Raw genomic sequence first — 23,226 nt, forward strand, 5'->3', positions numbered from 1 at the left:
TGAAATTAAAAAATTTCAAAATGATATGATAAAATATCAAAATTGATATTTTAATTGTTGGACGACTTTTGTCACTGAAAAATGTTAATTTGATAGCTGTTGTTATCAAATTTTTTTTCGGTGCACTTTTTGGCATATCTATCATTCTAAAAGTAGGTTAGAAATTAATATTTTTTGCTTTGGAATGGTCAAGTTAGACCGCGATCTCGCAGCAGATTCTATGCGCGAGATATAACCGATTCAAATTACTTTTGCCCGGAAGTACATTATAGTGCTCTTAGTTTGCCAATATGTATCGGCTCCGTTTCCTAAAAAAGTGAATTTATAGTGCAGTTTTAAAATGGTTGTGGAATGTGGAATTGATGTCACTACAACAGTAGATCGTGCAACCCTAAAGTTTACCAAAAAATTGGGTGCATCTTTAAATTGAAATATGGAGAATTTATTTCTGTTCTATGTACAAAATCAAAATTGTGTGTAAAATTTTATTCGATTTCGTCAACTTTTAGGGGTCACTCCCGGCGAATTTGTTTCACAAAAATTATTGCGAAATTCGCTATAGTAGAAAAACTATTTTAAAGTCAAAATATTTGTATTGGTTGTACAAAAAACTTGCATTTTTTGTTCAATAATAAAAATATTTATTTGGCGAATTCGAAAAAATAAGCTACATATTTCTATAAGTGGAAACCATATATCTTTAGGTACAATATGTTTGATCACAACACCAACCTGCTGCTAGAGCAGAAAATCTAATGAATAGCGGAATAAAATCAGCCAGTCAAATGAACAAAAACGGGAATAACAGCGTGGGAGTATCAAATTCAAACTTATGCGTTTCAAGAGATAAAAGCTCAGTTTTTTTTTTGTATTCACATTTGTAAATTAGTAAACAATAAAACCAACAAAAAAAAAAGTGTTAAGCTTTTGCTAAAATATAGTATCTAGAAGTATAAAAATGTAGATAAAATACAGCCCTGTGATTAGGAATGAGCCTGACCTTCGAACAAATTTATACGTTCAAAGCTGCGTGAATATGCGAGTGAGTGTGTTCGTCGCTCGTCGTCGCCGTGTAGATTGTTAGTTTGGTGTGTATTTATTTTATTGCAAAATATTATGATTAATGAAATGTATTTGGTTTGTGTATCTACGAGTATTTTATATAGAAAACTTTCAATGATTTGTAGTTTTTTTTTTTATTTGAAAAAAAGCTCATTTGTAAGCATTTTTAACAAATAACAGCGCATTTTCCCGTTCTAGAGTGATTATCATGGCCAATGTCTAGGTCGTGTGTATATTATATACACACAAGTGACTTTACAACAAACAATCAATACATTTGACCGTGAGAAAGTTCGCCCCGCGTTTACACAAGTGCAACATTGCAAATTTTTTTTTTTTTTATAATTTTTTTTTAAACGTTGTCGTCGTCGGAGGCGTCGTAGTTTGTGTAGTCGTTTGCACGACTATGAGGGGTGCTGTTGCAAAATTTTGAAAAAAAAAAATGATTTTAGATACTTTTTGCCTTCTAAGATTATTATGAAGTGTTTTTTTTTTTTATTAAAAATGTCTAGTTTCTCGTTGCATATTTGTTGCGGTAGCAACTTAATTCAAGGACACTTTGCCGCATTATCTTCTATCTTTATTTTTGTTATTTTTAAAATAGGATTTCGAATTAAAGATAAGACACCGTTAAATTCAAAAATATCAAAAAAAAATTAGTTGCAAACTCTCCGGATTGCACAAAAACAAAAAACATAAAAAAAAAAGTAAACATTTCAAATTGAAAGTTTGATTGTATCTGTTGGCAAATTTTGTATTAAATTGCGATTGTGGTGTATCTATGTAGGTAGATAGCCAAAAAAATTAGGTGACCCACTTTTGGTGTGCGACGCTGATTATGTCACACATGGTTGTCGTAGTCGTATTATTATTATTATTTTTTTTTTTTTTTTTTTTTGTAAAAAAAAAACCATGTGTTTTGTGTATTCTTTTATTGTTGTCTGTGGTTTTGAGATATTTTGACTATCAAATAAGTTTGATGATAGCTAAGAAAGAAGCTCTCTATCCAGAGTGTATTTTTTTTTTTTTTTGCTTGTGATACTATTTTGCATGCAAAAAAATATATATCTATAAATATATATGGCAGATGATAATCATAAAGACGAAAGGTATATCTATTTTATTTTGAGAATTAAACTTTAATAGCTTCAGCCACACACATGTATCTTTCGTATTTATTTAGCATCAACAAAAATGTGGTGTTTAATGATGATAGGTTTATGTTAGTTTTGCTAAACTAGGTCAGTTCATGTATAAATTTTGATATTTGCATGTTTTTTTTTTTTTAATTTTTACCTCAGATTTTTACATTTAAAAAAATTGACAAAAAAGGTCAAGGTGATGATGTGATTTTTTGCACTATAGGTAATTATTTGACAAATTTTGTGAAATTGTTTTTTAATACAAATTAATTCTAATTTGCAAGTAAAATTATGTAGGTAAAATTTTTAATAAAAAATTCGATAGGAATTAAATTATTGATTTATGTATAAAATATTGTATTGCGTTAGTTTGTAGGTATGAGTGATTTTTTGTTGAAATGATGTAATTAATTGCCAATGTCAATAAATTTTAATGTTTAAGCAATGAGAATCAGGTGACGAATCAATGCGCGGGTTTTCTTTGTTTCTTTATTTGTTAACTAGATTGATATAACGACGACGACCCGCGGCGACGGCAATGACAACGCATGACGAGACATATGGCTAGCATGTGGAGACTTTAATAATGAAAAAAAAAATGTGCGAATATGCGGAGGTTGATCTCTATTTAGGCTTCAATTTTGTATACTCAAAATAATTTAAAATTATCTAATCGTCCATATTGTTGCAAAATTTGGCATCACATGGTTAAGGGGTTAATATTTAAGGAAATGCTATATTACAATATAGAATAAAGTAAAATTACAATACATGTGGTCGAAGCGAGGACATCAAATTATGACCTAAAGACTTTCTGTCCAAAGTCAAAAAGGTGAAGTGTCCGAATAATCGAAAACCTTGCAAGAATACTGTTAAAGTCACAGACGTAGAAAAGACACCGCTTTGCAAATCAAATTCACCTTTTCTACTAATTAATAACATTTTTTTTTTGTAAATGTGCCTACCTCATATTTAAAAATAAACTACAAAAACTGCAAAATGCATATTTTAAGAACAATTCTGATTATATTTCCAATCGGAAAGGTTTGTGCAAGTTTTCTGTGAGAAAAGTTGTTCTCGAAATATTGAGACCTGTGCGTTTTTCAAAATGGTGGACGCCCCACAAGACCACTTAATACGCAAAGCGAGATTTATACTTAGTCCAGTCATTTTATACATTCGGAAATGCAAAATGACCGAGAAAGCTTAATTTTGGATATGTTGTAAGGGATGCTTAAAAAAGCTTAACTTGAAGTTTTCGACCAAGATTTCCTATGAGCTTTTTCCGCAATAACTTTTTTGACAATCCTATCTATCCTTCGAGATACAAAAATTTTACAAGGAACTTTTTTGTAGCTTTTATATTGTTCTACAATTCATGCATACACATTTTTTGCGTATCATGAACCGTTTTAGAGATATCGATCCAAAAAGTCAAAAATTTACGATATGCGATTTGTTTTTTGACATTATCTATTTTTTGGTGATGAATTTACAAAAAAATATTGAAATCAAACTTATAGACCCTGTTCAGACCTACAATTTCGTAGTTTTATTTTGTAGTCTGAACTACTACAAAAAACGACAAATAAAGTTACTTAAAAAAGTTTAATTTTTTTGAAAAAAAGATGGATGGCTGTAATTGGAAAAGAGCTCTTATAAATTAAAAAGACATTTTAAAACCGTTGAAAAAAAAAATGTCAATAGAATTCATCCTTTTTCATAATCAAAATTAAACTGCCACTTTAGAAGGCTTTTTTTTAATCTATTGCAGAAATGATAATAAGAAAACAGCCTCATTAGTTTTTTGACTAAGAAGAACCCCAGAAACTCATGGTTTTTGTGCCTGGTGGTGACTGGGGAACCCTATGTGGTGACAAAGTGTGTATCGAATACGTGTAAATAGTGGGAATTTTTAATTTACATTTTTCTAAGAAATCTTTAGCTGAGCACACTGATTGCTCCTAGTAACTCCTAGTGAATTTTGAAGCATTATTGAATGAGGCTAAACTTAAGACTTTCTTTAGTAAACTGCTGCTGCACTATTTAAAAAATATATTAAGAATAAAATCGATATTTTTAAAGATTTTAAACTCTCTCTAATTTTATTTTTTAATTTAAATTAACTCGCTTTTTAGGAAAAGTTTTATATTGTTAAACCTGAAAGACTAGCAAACTTACATATATTTCGTATATTGTACTTTCGTCTTCTGCAGTGACGATGATTCACGGCCTTGAACTTGCACTTTGCATACATTTAACTACTTTCAGCTTAAAAATGTAAAAGTCAAAAACCTACCAAAAAATAAGCAACAAAACCAAAACAAAACAAAACAAAAAAAAAAACATTCATGAAACCTAAGGCTATATTAACACTCTGCCTCACCGCCATCTCCATCATCCAGTAAAACCAACTACACTAACGCTATTGTGCTTCGACTGATGAAAATTGCTGTCACGAAGACTAGAAGACAAGAAAAAGTTTCTCTTTCACTTGAGTTCACTTTTGTTCGCGCGTCAACTTTTGTTTGGTGGTTCGTGTACCTTTTGCAATAATATGCCATTTCTGTCTATTTCATTGCCACCGTCATCACCGCCACCGCGCCGCACCAATAACATCGACGTTACATTGCGTCTCGCTTCATCGTCGATCGTCCATCCAATTGTCAGCCCACCTCTTCACCGCCACAAATCGATCCCCGCACCCAACCAAACCAAAGTAATATATATTTTCGTCTAATGCTGTAAAATAGCTCGCGTATTAGAGACCCCCAAATCTAATACAAGAACCATGTGATGTTTGTGCTCCAAGGAGAAATTTCATCGTGGGGAGTATATACGTATATGACATGGATGCACTTTCGGGGGAACCTATATTGCCCGCTCCTAGAAATAACCACCACCGCACCGGTTCCTCCTCTGCGATCTGTGATATTTGGCAGAGTGCTTAGCCTAAACACAGCCCATATACTGATCGTGCATTAAGCCTCTTCGATACAATTCATAGAGCTCTATAGCATCACGTAGCGGGTGTTTTGTTTTTTTTTTTTTTTTGTTTCTTTGTTGTTGTTGTATTGCTTTTTCTTTTATTGGATATCTATGTCGGTGCATTAGAAGCTGGACCTGAGCTGCTCAAGAAAAATGCCAGAGTTATATCTTTTTACCTTGCACACAAATGGTTCGAGTCTTTGTTTTTTCTATTTTACTTATTTTTATTTGTTGTTGTTCAAATGTTGCCTTGCGGCTATAAGAGACTTGCGAAGAATCAGGATCCTTTTTTTCTATTCAGGCGCAATAGTTCACGATTTTGTTAAAACTGCTTGCGCCTGTGTGTGCTGATTGGTGTGGTAGGTAGGTCTGTATACAGAGATATAGTTGGCGGCTAGGTTAAGTTCATTGTGCGCGCAACTTGCAACTTCAGTGGGTTTTTTCATTCCAACAATAACAAATATATATGAACAAAAAAAATACAACAAAAACAAATAGATATATGTACATACATTTTGTGACTTTGGAGAAAGTGTATTCGATTGTTTGGTGAAGGTAACTTAAAGATACAAAATAATGGTGGAAGAGGATGCAAATTTCAGGAATATAGTGGTAAGCAAATTCATGACTGATAATATGATATCTGCAGTGAATTAGGCATATTTTATTTATATTTTTTTTTTTGGTTGATCTTTGCTTTAGGGTAAAGGGAGGTGTGTAGATAGGTTCAAAAGCGTGCATTTTATAGTCTATTATTTTATTATTTGGATGTAAAATGAGATTTTTGAAGTGGTGGGGAGAAAGATATCAGATGTGTGCTACAAAGTATTTTACCAACCATAATTTCTCTAATGCGGTGTAGGAAATTTTATCAAAAAAGTTAGTTTAAGCAAAACCTGTAGACTATCTACATCAACAATTACAACAAATTAAATATCTTAGAGTTTTAAAAATGCTTCAAAAATTCGACTGTTTCTACTTTGAAATCAAGTATAAAAATGTCATTACTTTTACATATATCATCATTTCATTTTTAACCAGAATTTAACAACAAGCTTTTACATTTTTTTTTTTTGCTAAACATTGAGTTAAAATTTAAAAACTCAACAAAATATGCTAAAAACCAATTTATTCCCTCTCCATTATTTTATTTTGCCATTAAAAGTTATAAATCTGTAAAATCGCTTACAAATTTTAAAATTTCCCCTTTTAAATGACTACTTTAAAATTTATAAGCGGCTAAGTCTGTAAGTACGTGCGACAAATCATGTGTTGGTTGGTTGAGTGTTGAAAGAAAAGTCCTTGCCATCGAACATCTACAGTTAATAATCCTCAGAAAGCAGATGGAACATAAGGAGTGAATTACAAGCCCCAGTAAAAATTATCGCTTAAAGCACTCCAAATGGATGCCCCCCCCCCCTTGCGTACGCAGTTGCCCCCCTATAAATTTTTGTTCGATTAGAAAAAAATTACATACCTTAATAATGATTTACTTATGTCCTTTTAACTTCCGATATAGGTTGTATACGTCAAATTTAGGATTAGTAAACAAATCGAACTCGAAATAACAATCAGAAATGACATAACATCGCGCAATTCTGAATGCCTTTCTTTTCGTCTGTCTGTCAGTCTATCTGTCGCCTGTCTGTATCTATCTTGCACTGAAGCCTGAACTACTGAAGCAATTTGCTTCTAGAGTGATAGTAATGAGTTTAGTGAAATTCTCTAGGGGAGAAATTGAAGTTTTATTTTTAGGACCAAAATTAACGGTACATGCCATGTGAAATATGACCAAATTGAAAAAAAAATTTTTCTCAAGAACGAATCTAAAAATTTTGATTAAAAAAATATGGATACTTTGGCACATATTGTCCTATTGTCAATATTATTATTCTGTTATTAACGGTACCTGTCATTTTCTTGTTTTCTGACCCTCTTCTAAGCCATTAAAGTGTTTTTAACACAAATTCATTCAAAAGGTTTTAACTAACCAATTTAAAAAGTTTCTAAATTTTAATTTTGGATTTTTTTTTAATTTTTTCTTACAAAATCAATTTTAGTTAATGAATGTTCTTGAAATTTTGGTTAAATATGTAAAAAAAATTATAGATATCTTCAAAACTACAAACTAAATTTTTCAACATTTGTACGCACAAAAAATTATTTATTTTTTCAAAACGGTTTTAACAATTTTCAAAAAAAAAAATTTCTTAGTTTGTAGATTAAAATAATTTAAAAAGGTGTTGTCGTAATATTAAAGTTGAGAAGAGACTTTTTGAGCGAATAAATTTTGCCCCTCCCTGATAAAAATCCTGCGTACGCCCTTGCCCCAGAGAAAAAAAAAGCTTGACACAATTGTTTAGCGTTCTCACAAAATTGTTTCTCAAAAAAAGAATTTTTTTTTCCGCAATTTTATTTAGCTGAAGCTACATAGTAATCTAACTGAATGTGAATTATATCAAAATAAAAATAACTTTAAAAATTACTCATTTTCTCCAAAGATTAATTATAAGATGGCGTTAAGAGTCTAAGATCACCCATTGTTCGCGGTATATAACCAAATTAAGATAGCTTAAAGGAAAAAAGTTCGAAAGACTTTAAAGCGTACAGGAATGGTGAAAGGTTCAATTCGCAATTTTCTTTGAGAAAACCATGTACCTTAATGCTCATGCTCATGCATGTTGTCCCTACACGTGTATTCGTTTTATTTAATTTGTATTTTTAAATCTCATTAATAATAATAGTTGAACTTATCATCATTATTTCAAACAACTCACATATATCACGCAATTAAAATGTTCATTTAAAAAAACTGCAGTGAAACCATAAAACAGATAGTTTTAAATTCACCTTACTTAATTGACTTAATTTTTTAATTTTTTTACTCAAAAGGAAGTCGACTAAAGTATATTAATAATTAAAATGTATCAAATTCAAATGCAATTTATAAGCAAATTTGAAGCAATTTAATTGTATTTTTTTGCGAATTTATTTAAAATTAAAAAAAAAAAAAATCAATCTGTCAAATCATAAAATTTGCAAGGTTAATTATAATACATTTGCATTTCTTTAAAGCATTTTCCATACTGAACACACACATTATTGACTATTGCACAAAAGACGGAAGTAAAAGTAATTCTCTCACAAGGTTTGTTTTTATTTTTTATGAAAACAAAAAAATACTAAACTTGAGGGTTGTTTATAGTGATTAAATATAAATTTATAATGAAAAAATTCATTAAAAAATCATTTAGAATTAAAAAAAAACTCTTAAACTCGTCGCTTTTAATTGATTCAATATAAAAATAAATTCTTACAATTTTGATTCATCATTTGTATTTTTCTATACTACATAAATGCATACTAAAATAGCCATGAAATTTAAAAATTTTCTATCAATGTTTAATGCAATAACAGGCCTGTAGATGGGATTTTATTTTGAAGGGGATATAAATGCAATGCAATTTTTTGAAAAAAAAGAAAGCTTTTTGATTGATAAATTACCTCTAAGCGAAGCAAGTATTTTGACAGTTTTTAGCTCTTCATTAAAAACGAAATTAAAATTTTAGATCTTTGGATCTTGAATCTTTAAAAAAAAACATGTCTTGAAAGTGAAAAGAGTAAGTGACTGCAATTAACTTATTACGCACCTGACAATAAATTCAACAATAAGCCTTAATGAAATATTACATACATTACAACAATTCAAAATCAATTCGTAAAAGTGTAAATAAAGCACGCACAAGATTTAATGTGCGTGCTTTTTTACTTAAATTATTCGATACATATTATATATAATTGTTTGTATGTATGTTTTATTTGAGTTTCAGACAGCCTTGGAAAATGCAAAAAATGTTGATATAGGCACAACGATGATTGTTATTAATAATTAATGAGGTTATTGTAATAGAACATTATTTAATTTATTATAGAACAGTAGTTCTTTTTTCAAAGAGGTGTTTAATTTTATATTTTTCTGTTTAAATATTTTTTTCTTCTTATAGCAATTTATTGGGAAAATGATATCTTAAAATTTTGTTGTAGAAACATTTAAGGCAAACAGATTGTTGAAAAACAAATACATTATTAGCAAACATATTGATATGATGCCTTTTTTAATAGGCCTAACAGGTCTGTTTTCGTGTTCGTTTGAAAGAAGTGCGAAAATGATAGTCGAACTCTGCCGAATTTTTGTATTCTTTTGAGTCATATTCACATTCATTTCTCAAACATATATTTAGTTTCAAAGGAATCAGGCCGACTTATAAAAATTATTCAACTCAAGTGCTGTTTTAGCAAACTATAAAAAGTAAGTAAACTCGTTTATTTTTGGAATACGAATCTGAATTCTGAATGCCTTAAATGTTCAAGATCTTTAGCCGATAAATAAAAATAGCAAAGCAATGAAATGAAGAAATGTATGAATTTAAAAATGATTACTTTAGAAGGTTTCTGAAAAGTTAGAAAAGTTATAGAAACAGTCAATGTGTGGCTGAACAGTATTAAACTTCTGTTGATAAACTTGAAGAAGATAATAAGACAAAGATAAGCATATATAATTATGAAAGAGGCACCGTTTAGGGAACGCTTTGAGACAATGGATATGTCGAAGTTGTCAAAACCATGGAAGATGATTATTTTAAGAAAACGTTGACAAATTGTGTTTACTAGGTATATTCGATGTTTCATACGTCAACGATCAGAGGAAATAAATATGAGAGTATTGAGTTCTAATATTCCTCAAAGCAATAACCATTCAACAGAGCTGCTATTAAAAATTAGTTTCTCAGAGAATAAAGTTTAAAGTTTCTTTTTTCATAGCATTCTTCTCTAAATTCTTAGAGGAGAAAGAAAAAGATATTTACGGTTCACACATTGACCTCAAACAAGGCAATGGTGAGAAATTATAAATTGCACACCGATATTTTAAGATTGCGGAACCCAAGAAAATTTAAACCAGTATTCCAAGAATACTGGAAAGAGTATTAGGGATAACCTACACTATACTGGAAATATAATATTATTTTTGAGGATTTTACTATAATGAGACTAAGTTTCAGGAAAAGTTTCATAAAATCGAAAAATAGCGGCTTATCTTTTTAATGTTGTTAATATTTCGAATTTATATAATTTTTGTGGTTGGAACTTGAGATGATAACTATTCGATTTATCGATGGTATTTTCAGAGTCATTAATTCTCTCTCCATAAAAAGAAGTTTGAAATGCACAGAGATGACAATGTTTGTATGTAAGTCGTCAAAACGCGAAATGGGACGACATGGAAACAATTTATCACTTCACGTTGTTTGGCTTGTTTACAAAAAATGTTGTTTCACTTGCATCACAAATAATATCGTCGTTAATGTATTTAACAACAAAAATTAACGGTGGTTACTTGCCAAGTTCGAGTCATTGTGCTTGACGTCTTTGAACAAAAGTATTTCTGGATAAAGGCACACGGGTGCGAATTTGGTTTGTACTTTTTCATGTCGCTGTAACTTTTTTTGGTTTCAATATTTTATATGGAATATGTGTATGAAATTGACGCAGAATTTTCCGAAGAATTCGAATACTGTGTTCGCAATTACTAAAAAATATATTGTCACCGTTATAATGGTAATGTTTTGCCAACACCTTTTTTAATTTTAAAATTTTGTCCTGCCAAATAAGCACCCGTGTGCCGACAGAGGGAAAATGAATGAACCATGTTATTGGCAGAAAATTGAAACAGTTTTATAATATTGGAAGACTTTTCCAAATCCAAAAAATGTGTATCTTCGCCATTAATGGCCTTAACATTGCACGTATTTTCTTGATTTCACCAGGCAATCCCTTTAAAGGAACTTTTATTTCCAAAACAGTGAAAAAGTCATATTTCCAACATAAAAAAGTTTCGGCTCTTTTACCAAACAAGCTTATTTAAAAAATACTAAGAGAAATTATTCATTTACAGATAAACCTAAACCGCTCCGTAAATGTTGATAAATACAATAATGCTCATGGAAATTATAAAATAAAAAATGTATCTGTTTCTACAACAAAATTTCAAGAATCTCTTCGGAGTGTCAAAAAACTGTAAATTTAGAGTAAATCAACCTGTGGATATGGGTCTTTATTCAAGAAAGCAAACAGGTATACATCCTTAAAAAAAAATAAATGACATTTTTTCCAATCTGTATCAGTGTTATGTCATGTTTGATAGCTATCTCAAGTTCGATTTCAGTATACATCGTCATCTTAACATCCCTGAATTCTGTTTAAATTTTACCTTGACTTTTCACTTCCATGATTCTTTAAAAATTTATTTTTATCAAAACAATAAAATGTCTTAAAATATTACCACAGTTATTATTATTATGGTAAATGTTAATTTATTTTCTTAAGTCATTTTAAAAATAAATAAATACACCTTCCTTCATACATAAATTCCAATGAAGGTTAGTTTCATTTATTTATTTATTTTTTATAAATTGTTTGTTAAAATAAAAAAAATCTTCAAATACCTACATACATTTTTTTTGCGGCACTGTTGAAGGAAGAAAGACTCAAAGTAAAAAAAAACTCAACAAAAATATTAACCTTCAAAAAAATTCATTTATTACGAATATATTTATAAATAATATTATATTCCAACCATAACAAATGAAATTAAAAAAAAAAAACACTAACAACAACAACAATACTAAATACAAAAAAAAAAAACATTTAAACAAAACTTTTAATCAGATTAATCGTAAACTATCATATCAGGTAACCTTGAGAACTGAACTGCTGTGTTAGCGAAATAAAAAATTTAACAAAAAAAAAATATATATAAAAATCAAATAGAAACAAATATTAATCAAATACACCAAACAAGTAATCGGGTAAAATGTACAACAACAACAACAATAACAAAAAAATAAGAGAAATAAAAGAAATATACTAAAATTGGGTTTGTGCTACTTTAGTTTTGATTATTTTAAATTTTTTGGCACACCATTCAATAAAATTTATAATAATTTAACCTATTTTACGTCATCGATTTGAATTTTTTTTATGAAATTTGAATACGATTATGACGCTGCTGCTGACTATAGATAGTGGATGAAGGAGGAAGCGCAGCGATTATACATTTTTTTTTATTTATTTTTTGTTGTTATTGGTTTTATATTTTTTTTTTTGTTTTGTATTTTTTTTTATTCGAATATAGTCATCAAGTTTTGGTGCTGACATAAGTAGAACTTTTGGCTATAGAAACTGCAATATAATATTGTTCCAATTTTATTTATATTTTTCAGTTTGGTTGCATTATTGGAACTAAGTGACTTTATGTTTACACTACTGACATCGTTCTAGTACCCTGATTTTGTTAAGAAAAAAAAAATGATTTCATGCATTTTATTACTTAAAGAAGGTTTCCATTTGAAATAAAGCAATAATTCATTTTGCAAGTTTATTGTCGAGGATTTTAGTTAATTAAAGGGAGCCAACTTTTAATGATTTGGAAATTATTATATTTTTACCTTATTTCTATAGATCAGCAAGGTATAATAAGGGTAGAATAAGCTTAAAGAAGCTAAAAATTTGAAAAAAATCAGCTTTAGTCTTTTTCATTGAAATTCGTAGCTTGTCAAATATTAACAATTCTACTGAGAGAGTACAAAACAAAGTTTAAACTTTAACGAAAAAAACTAGAATCTTAAACATATTTTCGAATTAATAATTTAATCGTGGAATGTGAAAAAGTCTATTTCTTAAAATCATTTATTTGTATAGTTTGTTTTGAGTTTGTGATATTTCTTATAATATATTTTTTCAAAATATTGTTGCCAAAACTGATTCAATATGGTAATTAAAACAGAAAATAATCATTATATAAGTTGAAGGTTTCTGATATTTTAAGGAACCTCTCGAATAAAGTAAGGAATTTAAGAGTGTTCTGGTGAACAAATGAATGCCGTTTAATTTGTTTTGATAAGCTATTATATCAGAAAATATTTTTATTTTTTTATTTCTTTAACGGGGGGCCATAAAAAAAATTGTACGTTAGTGGTTTTGGCTTCAATGAGCTTTTGAAGTTTAAAATTGCTATTTACTTAACAATAAAATTTCTTTACTATGGCTGCTAGTAAAAAATTGAAAGTTGGTACTAAAAATGTTTGAAAATTTTTGTGCTTCTTTATTTTTTCGTGCACTTTGAATGGATATTTTCTTGTATTACTTCGTCGTATTTTATTGGTTTACTTTATTTTATTTTTTCACTTTTGTATATTTTCGAATGAATGTTAATAATAAACTCAGATTTTTTTTGACCATACTCGAAAAATTGGATCCATTTTCAAAGTTATTGAATAGTATAGAATAATCTAGTAAATTGTTTAATAAATTCACCTTTTTAATTGAAGATATCTCTAATTTTTGTTCGAAAACTCTTTGCTGTCCAAAACTTTGACTAGATTTCTACCCGTCAATAAAAAAAAAAAAAAACAAAAACAGGCTCCTTATATTCTTAATACACCCTCTACTAGTGATATAAATCTGCAATTTCATGTTAATTTTCAATTGAACGACGAATTTGTGTCTGCGATTTTATCGTTAGAACCCCCACAATGTGCAACAAAAATTATGTTCTAATCTAAAAACCATTTACTAAGACTTCAAAATCAACTAAGTCTCAGCTGAAATAACAAATATGTGAACTAAGTTTCACCAACTAAATTATTAAAATATATTTTAAGCAGAAATAAGTTTTAAGGCTGCTTTAGTTCAAATGATAAAGATTTTGTTCAAAGAAACATGCAGTAATAACACCTTCAAACCGGATTAAATTTTTTTTTTTCATGAGAGGAATAATTTTTAAACAGTATCTTACATACATGTGTAGGTAAGTATTTCACTTCCGTATATTTTTTGTATTGAAAACATAAAGTACATAAGTATTAACAAAAAAAAATATAAAAACGACTTCTATGGATCGAAACATATACTACGATTTATTCATGGATGCCATAGTAAAAACTGGACCAAATCGAAACGAAACCACCCTGAAAGCTCCACCTTTCAAATACAAAATCATCAAAATGGGTTCATCCAGTCAGGTAACAAACATATATAAAAATACAGACGAATTGAGAACCTTTTCCTTTTTGGAAATTGGTTAAAAAATTAGTCTTCCCAGCGAAGATAGCTTGAAAACAAGTACCTTCCAAAGAATAACTATTTATAAGGGCTTTTTATTGCGAAAAATGATTTAAGATAGGTATAGAAAAGTCAGAAATTTCGTTAATTTTTTGTTTTTGATGACTTTTATGGTCAATATTTCATTGAAAATGAATGAGAATTTTCGTAAATTTTAAATCAAATCACTTTTTCAATTTTGCAAGTAATTTACATATTTTGAACCTATGTATACCTACCTATTTCGATTTCGTCAAAATTTATGTAAATTACTTGCAAAACCCGAAGATAAATTTGATTTAAATTAAAAAATTCTGACTTTTTTATACGAATGTGTGCAAAAAAATTATTATTCATAACAAAAATAATAGTAATCAGAAATACGTATGTTTAAGAGGACTTTGGAAGCTCTGAATTTCAAAAACTGGGCACGAAATAAACTCTAGGTTGAACATTTTTAGTGAAAGTATGTAAAAATTGTGTAACTAATTTTGAACAAAATTCCACCTCGGAAAATGACTTTTTTTTCCTTTTGAATTCTATTTTGAATTCTGGGCGAAAATTTGATCGTGTTTCAAAAATATTTTAACTGCAAAGTTTTTAGGTTAAACTTGCATAAAAACGTTAGTGAAATGAAGATTTTAATTTATACCTATTTAAGTTTTTCAACTGCAACAACAACCGAGTGAACATAATTTTAAGTTCGGAAAAATCTAGTACCTATAGAAATCTAGTGCCTATAGAAAATTATGGTTGTAAATAAGCTTTAATATAATAGTTTAAACATCTAATGAAAGGCTAAATAGTCAGAATTGTAAGAAATGTGACTAAAATTATGTGAAAAATATTTAATGCATATACATTTCGCATTGATTTTTTTTTAATGCAAAAAATTTGTATATTCAATAATAATTTTTTTTTAATGCAATTTTTTACAAATGCATTTTCAATTGAAATTTATCAATTTCTTGCTTCGTCAGCTGTAGATTCAAATTTATGTACAAAATATGTAAGTCGAGGTTTAAAACAGACATTTTTAGAACTTTTAGAGATTTTGGCAGATTACCTATTTTGAGTAGAAAATTGAGATATTATTGAGTGATTAAGTCCAGATAAGTCTTGGTTTTTTTTTTTTATAGTATTTGGTATCATAATGAACCTACACTGGTCAGACGCTTTAATTGACAACTCATTTAACAACATTTTAGTACTAAATTTTAAACTTACCTTTTCAAGAAACCAACGAAATTATATCCATAAAAAAAGTTTATCCAAATAATGTCAAATAAATGTAATCCTTTTCTAAAGATCCTTTTTTTTTTGCTGTTCAAAAGGTCAGCAATTAAAAATGATAGATGTGGTTTTATTCTGTCAACAAAATATATTCCTCCCGCACGACGACTTCACTCGTATACAATCAATCCACAGTAAATAAAATTTTTTTTTAAGGACAACTTGATTAGCGTTGCCAAAGTATAAGGTATTTTTTAAAAAATTTGTTCACTGGCACTTTTTTTTGGTAAAATTGCAATTGCAACTTGCAACAACACAAAAGCTCTGCACAAATAATTATATTTTTGATGAAAAATCAGTGAAAGTGAAAATAAACTTTCTTATAGCTTAGAGTAGGTGTATTTGATATTTCCCCCTCCCTCACTCAATAATTTGAGATTGGTTTGATGTAACACTAATTCGGATTTCACTTGTTTTTATATTTTTTTTTTTCTTCAATATTATAAATGTAATTAATTATGAAACATCAATAAATTACCCTCCGGAAGACGACATTTTCATAAATGAAAAAAAAAACAATTACCGTTAATATTGTCACAAACCACACGACGACGCACGATTTCGTAGATATTAATTCGATTTTCAAAAAAAAAAAAAAAAACAAAAATCTTGTTCAATGACAACCAAAATGTTGATGAAAAAAAACAATAAGCCTTGAATCACTAGAATGTTGCCATTGACATTCACTAGGTTTTGTTTCTATCTTATTTTTGAATTTAATTTGGCGCCAAAAAAAACAGGAACTTCCTTGTGCCAAAAATAAAAATAAAGAAAAAGTCCGTTACAGAGTAATATCACTTTGAAAACCACTTAACGTTTGTTTCAAACGTCAAACCATACAAATGGATACACAAATCTCGTCCTTCGCCTTCGATGGCAACATTAACTAGAGCGACCGACCGCTCGCTCGTTCGTTTTGTTCGGTCGTTCGAAACACCGAAATGTTAATTGTTTCACCGAACGATTTTTAAAAATCTCGCGCTTTCCTTTTAGCTGTTTTGTATTTATTTATTTTTGTTTGGTTGTTTGTTTTGATGAAATAAAAAACAGAGTTAATGATGATGATGATGAATATATATAAAAATCCAATGCGAGAAAACTCAACAAAATTCAACGAAGAAAAAAACGAAGAAAAAAATGTTGCCCGCAAGCTCTCGCCGAACCGTTTGTTGTAAAAGTCACTGTCTGACTGAAGCTTAAAATTGTAAAATATTTAAGTTCGCTGTACACAGAGCGTATAGAGTTGATGAATATAGCAAGCAGCAGCGCAGCAGCTATATCATCGTATTCGAGAATTGTTTGTACGTAACCGAATCAGTGAATGCGAGAGCTCTACTCAACATTCAACAACAATATACAACAAAAACCCTCCTCACTCACAGTTCACACACGTATGAAGAGATTATGTGAAAATGAGCGAAAAGCGAAAATTATAATACCCATTCTCTACGACAACCACACCACCTTAGCAACCACCTCTCTTTTCACTATGTTAACCAACACTGTGAGCGCTGCTGATGACGACAACATCGCATTTTGAACACACATTTTTGCGAAAAATCACTGCGGTTAGAGTGGAAAGCCATTTGCTCTCTTAAAAGTTTAGTTTTTCTCCCCCAAACAGACTGTGAAATGAGGAAAATGAGGGAAAAATTGCAACCAGTAGTGCGGAAAAGTGTTCTTCAATTTTGTTTCAGTCTCTCATTTGAATGAAAAGCTTTAGTTTGTCGGGACATGGGACTTTCTTTACTTGAAAGTCAAAGCAGAGAGTTTTTTCAAACTTCATTCTCGTTCGTAATTGAACAGAGAGTGCATTTTAGGGGGGGTTTTCCGTGGATTATCTGTATCTGGTTTTGCAGTGTGTTGCAGCATCATGTTGCATTGAAATGGAAAGATAACAAAAATCAGAATCAAGTAAAATGAAAATATAATATCACGTCAGCGAGCCTGAGCCAACTCATCGTCCGCTCCATCGTCATCATCATCAACATCATCATCATCATCATCATCATCATCATCATCATCATCATCATCATCATCATCATCATGAACATCATCATCAACGACAACAAATTTTTATACACATTTGGCGACTGGCGAGAGGTCTTTAACTTCTGCAAAGTTCGTTCGTTCGTTTGTTTATTTGATCGGCTACTAACCTATGGTTGGTTTGGTTGGTGTATATGTTTTTTTGTAGCTTGTCTTTGGCTGATTCTTCCTTCCCTTTTCATATTGCGGTTGTTGTTTTTGCTGTTTGGTTAGTTGGTTGGTTGTTTGGTGGAGCAGCCAGCAGGCCTCTGTACAGATGCATCTCTATAGGATGCAGCGCACACTGCACAGGCAGGCACACTATGCGGAGTAATTGCGATGTGATTGTTTTTCTGTTTTTTTTTTTGTTCGGAAAAGAAAACGATGAAAAAAAAAACTAAAGAAATGTGTTTTGTTGTTGTTTAATATTGTATAACAAATTATTGCTATTTATGTGCAAATAACTTTTGTTTCTCTCTTTTCGTTTTTCATTTTTTATTTTTTATCTTTTTTTTTTTGTTATTTTCTTCGTCAGCGAACTTGAGAGCGATGAAAGTGGTTTGGAATTCCCATTCACTGGATTTGATGTTGAGAAACATTTTGTGGGCGTATAGAGAGGTAGATACTTTCAGCAGGAATGAATTTTCTTTAAAGAGTCAATTTAAACATTTTTTGAATAATTTAGAGCGGTTTTTAACCTTTTCTTTGAATTTGACAATAAGTATTTGGTTAAAGAATAATAAAATTTTGTTAATGTTCTTTTCAATTAAAAACAAAATTATCATGAGAATACTTATAAAGAGATTGTGAATTTAAAATTTTAAGTTCTCTTGAGGATTGATTTTACCTATAAGAGAATGAAAAATACAAAACTAGGTGCAATTTTGTTCTCTCATATGATGGGCTAGAGATTTTTCTAGAAAAATGAATAATGTTTTCTCAGCTGCATTTTAAATCCTTTTTTCATTAAAGATTTTTAGTAAGAAATGAAATGTAGTACACTAGTTAATTGAGAGGGTGAGCATATTCAGCAGTTGGAAATACATAATCTGGATTTTTTTAAGGTTTTTGTTTATCTTTTTGCTTATAAAGAGACTTTTTAATTGGATTTTATAGAGCTTGAACTTACAAAGTAGTTATTCAATAATGGCATAATATAAAATTTCCAATAATTTTATAGAATGAATGTACCTTTATCGAGATTATTCAAAAACCTGATTTTGAGTTCTTGTTTTATTTATACCCAAATCACAAAAGGTATTTATTTACAAATTATATGATAAGACGAAGTTCGAATTCGATACAAAACATTTCTGAATTTAGTTAGAATTTTCCAATCCATAGAATGCCGTTGTGAAATAATGGTACACTAGGGTGTATACGTGCTTTTTTTAATTAAACTTATATTTTTACTATGTGTTGTTCATTACTTGCCTTTTACAATTAGGGATGATACACGAAAGGATTTTTGTTTTAATCAATGAAATAATGGTACACTAGGGCGTATGCGTGCTTTTTTTAATTAAATTTATCCAATAATGGCATAATATTATAAAATTTCCAATAATTTTATACCTATATCGAGATTACTCAAAAACCTGATTTTGAGTTCTTTTTTTTATTTTTACCCAAATCACAAAAGGTATTTACATATTTACAAATTATATGATAAAACGAAGTTCGAACTCGATACAAATTATTTCTGAATATTCCTGGCTAAATCGTTAGAATTTTCCAATCCATAGCATGCCGTTGAGAAATAATGGTACACTAGGGCGTATACGTGCTTTTTTAATTAAACTTATATTTTTACTAGGTATCTGTTGTTCATTACTTGTCTTTTCCAATTAGGGATGATACGCAAAAGGATAATTTTTTTTATCAATATCTAAAGAAAGTGCAAAAAAATGAATTTTTTTGGATTATTATTTTAAAAGTAAAACAGTTTAGGCCCTATTTCTTTTGTTTACAACTTACTTATAGATTCCGCATTCAGTTGAGACCCACGTTGAGATCAACAACGGACTAAAAGGTCTGCAGACTTAAATAGACCCCTTGTAAAAACTTAACTCCCACACAGAGAAAAAATAAGGCAGGGATGACTATGCTTCTGGTATATTTAACTTTATTTCTGGTATATTCAACTTTATTCTGATTAAATATACTAGAAGTAAAGTTATCCCTGGCGTTATGTTTTCTCCGTGCATTCACTCTCAAAACAGGTGTTACAATTTTTTGTTACCGATGTTAGTATGTAATTTTATCATTCATTAAAAACATTATTTTTAATTATAAATAATGTTAATGCCGTATTCGGTGTCAAATATAACTGCTTAAAAAATCGTTTAGGATTTTAAAACTGGGGTCGAATTACGGCACCCGATAACGATCATACGTTATCGTTTTGACTATTGCTCTCTCAATTTATTCAGTAGAAAAAGATAGGGACACATAGCAACCATACGTTAACGAACGTATGCCGTAGATCGACCCCTGATTTTCATAAAAAAGAAACAAATGAAAAGAGGAATACGAAAAGCAAAAAAATTTTAAATTGATTTCGAAAGCCGAAAATTATTACTGGAATTCTGATATTTGAATTATATTACTCAAAAGCCATTTCATTTCTTTTATAATTCCGCGCAATTGCTGCCAAATATAATCATTAATCAAACTAAGTTCAAATTTAACTAGGAACTCATTGAGGGCATTTTCGAATACCACTGATAAAAATAGTATATATATTTCACTATGGTTCACTACGGTGTATACGTATTCTTTTAAATAAAAATATTAATTTCATTAGTTTCTGCTATCCTGCAATTTGCAATTTTTTTTGTCAATTTTTGTTTTGAGGTATAGAGAAATTAAAAATTAAAACTTGCTTATCATAAGATGAGTCCAAATTCATGCTGCAAGGTTCCAAAGTCTTCATCACAAAGAGAGCGGTTTTAACGCCTTGTGTTAAAATTTTCATGATTTTCGAAATGATTTTTTGGACTAAGCAATGCATTGCTCCATTGATGGGTATGTTATGTATAAATATTTTGGTAATTTGCGTATTTAAGGCTTTAAATCCATATTTTCGAAAATACGATGGCGCTATCCTGAATTCTACCAAATTGAATTGTGTTCCAAATTATCAGAAATAAGACGTCCTATTTGATGTCTTGTTTTTCAAAAGCATTCCACGTACATACAAAACCTTTTTTGACTTTTTATGAGCACATGAATGATCTGAAATCAATAACATTTTTCTATCAATTGTTAGCCTTTGGCAAAAGTTATTATTATTAAATCTGAGGCCAAAAACAAGAAGTTTAGCAACGAAATTTAAAAACTTTAAAATTTTAAATTAAAAAAAAAGTGCTCATACACCCGAGTGTACAATTTTTGGGCAAAATTGTATTATAAGAAATTTTTCTAAATATTTAATTAGTGTTATATAAAAAATGTATGTTCTATACTCTTTTGTTAAAATATTGAAGTTTGTATTAAAAATGTTGAAGGAGTATAAATATTCGACCATGAAATACATATATAAGTAAGTACAAGTAAATATTTTTCCTTAAGTTATTTGAAATAATCAAAGCTGCGGTTTTTTATATTTTTGAAAATTTTGCACTCGGCATTCGAGGTCTAAGACCAAAGATAATCATTTTTGCATTTGCCAAAAATCAAAACAAATGTGATGCACGGCTGTCCTCTAGAAAATCGAGCTGTTGACTGAGCTAATTATATTAAACATACAATAGATATTGGTTAAAGTTTAGGATTCCAAATAAAATCATTGCCAAATGATAAGTCATGGTCAACAACGTTTCTCTTCAGATAATATCTTACTTCCTTTGATTACAATCATATTGAATTTTGAGCTAGTAAATTAACTTTGTAAAATTATAATAGGGTAAAGTCGGGGGATATGGCACCCATTTTCGTTTTTCGTTATTACTTGAGAAATAAAGAAGATATCTATTTCAAACAAAAGTAGATTTATATTAAAACTATTTCTTAAATACAAAATAGGTACATAAGTGTAATTCGAAGATAATTTCTTGTTATTTTTTGCAAAAATAAAAAACATTAAAAAAAACATGACTGAAAAAATGGAGGGTGATATGGCACCTAATCGAGGGTGATATGGCACCCTATATCTTCTTGATATTTTTTTGTGACACTTGTTGCATGTGTTGTTGAAAGACGTACACGAAGCATGGGACCCAAAGTGACATTATGATTACTATCTTATTCCGCACTTTTCATCCAATCTGAAAGCTATTTGGCAAACTTTTAGGTTCTGGTCATTTAAGAAGCCTTTTTAATGTAGTGAAGTGTGAAGGGAGTCGCAAAATGCTTAGGTCCTGCTTTTTTTGACATTCCGCAGCTCCAACGGCTGCTGTGATCTGGGTTTAAGTCTACTTGGCCTGGTTTGCTGAAGTTTTTTGAAATTACAATTGTCAGTTGAAAAATAAATAGGTTAAAAAGTAGATGCGGGGGAAATGGCACCGGTGCCATATATCCCGAGGTTTTTGGGTGCCATATCCCCCATTTGACTACACTTCTGTTTTCTTCAAAATACACGAATAATCACGTTTGCTTAGTTATTGCAATGAGCAAACACAAAAATACAATCGTTACCGTTCTTTATGTGTTAAAATGAACCCCCGGCGTCAAATACTTTTGGAACCACACGTACAACAATTTTACACAAAAAAACTTTTCGCTCAAATTGAACTCACTTTTTTGTTTGTCCATTTTTTAAATTTAAGTGGCAATGGTTACTGCGGATCCGAATGCATCCACTGAAAGCTTACGTTAGACTGAATTCTATTTTGCTCTTTTTGCTTTGAAAAGAAGTCATTAAGTGGGAGATATTGAAAGGGTGCCATATCACCCGTGGTGCCATATCACCCGACTTTACCCTACACTCGGGCGTATACGTACCTTTTTTTTATAAAACTGAAATATTAAAGATTTTTTTTTCAATTTTGTGCCTACTTTCATTTGGTTTAGATCAGGAACTTAGTTTTTAAAAATCCTGATGTTTAAACAATTATTGCATTTGTCTCAAATGGGCGACAAATGCTATTCATAAAAATTGACATACATCCAATGATTTTTTCTACATTTGGCCTTCAATTTTACAAAAAAAAAGAAAAAACAAACAGTTGCAAATTTGTATAAATTTCTATGATTTTATAAATCAATGCTAAAGGAAAATAAAGGTAATGTGATTTAAGTTGACGAATAAAGATCTGAATTAAAAAATGCTAAAAAACGGTTGCCTATACTCCTAGAATTATAAAACATAGTTAAATCTATGAAGGCATGTCATCAGAAATCACAAAGCTTCGATCTCTTCCGATTCGTAATACATTTCAAAAAAAATTATGCCTGTCACTTAACGAGTATAGTGAAATAAAAAACCTCAGACTAATCCTAAAAATTAGCATTTAATTTTTCTATCATAATTTTATTATAATTCCTCTGAATTAAAAATTGATAAGAGATGTAGCAATTGCAGATATAATATTAAAACCCATTGACTTAACTA

At 29.6% G+C, this 23,226-nt stretch overlaps 1 protein-coding gene across 2 annotated transcripts in view; it reads right to left on the reverse strand.

Annotated features, from left to right (window-relative positions):
* Positions 1–16,951, reverse strand: part of LOC129911747 (ecdysone-induced protein 74EF-like) — a 157,190-nt gene extending 140,239 nt beyond the window's left edge. For both annotated transcript variants that reach the window (XM_055989653.1, XM_055989654.1), the window contains exon 1: positions 15,579–16,951. The gene's annotated coding sequence lies outside the window, so the exon portion shown is untranslated. The remainder of the gene's footprint in view (positions 1–15,578) is intronic.
* Between the last annotated feature and the right edge of the window lie 6,275 nt (positions 16,952–23,226).

The sequence above is a fragment of the Episyrphus balteatus genome, chromosome 2, assembly GCF_945859705.1.
Source record: "Episyrphus balteatus chromosome 2, idEpiBalt1.1, whole genome shotgun sequence".
Classification (NCBI taxonomy): Eukaryota; Metazoa; Arthropoda; class Insecta; order Diptera; family Syrphidae; genus Episyrphus; species Episyrphus balteatus.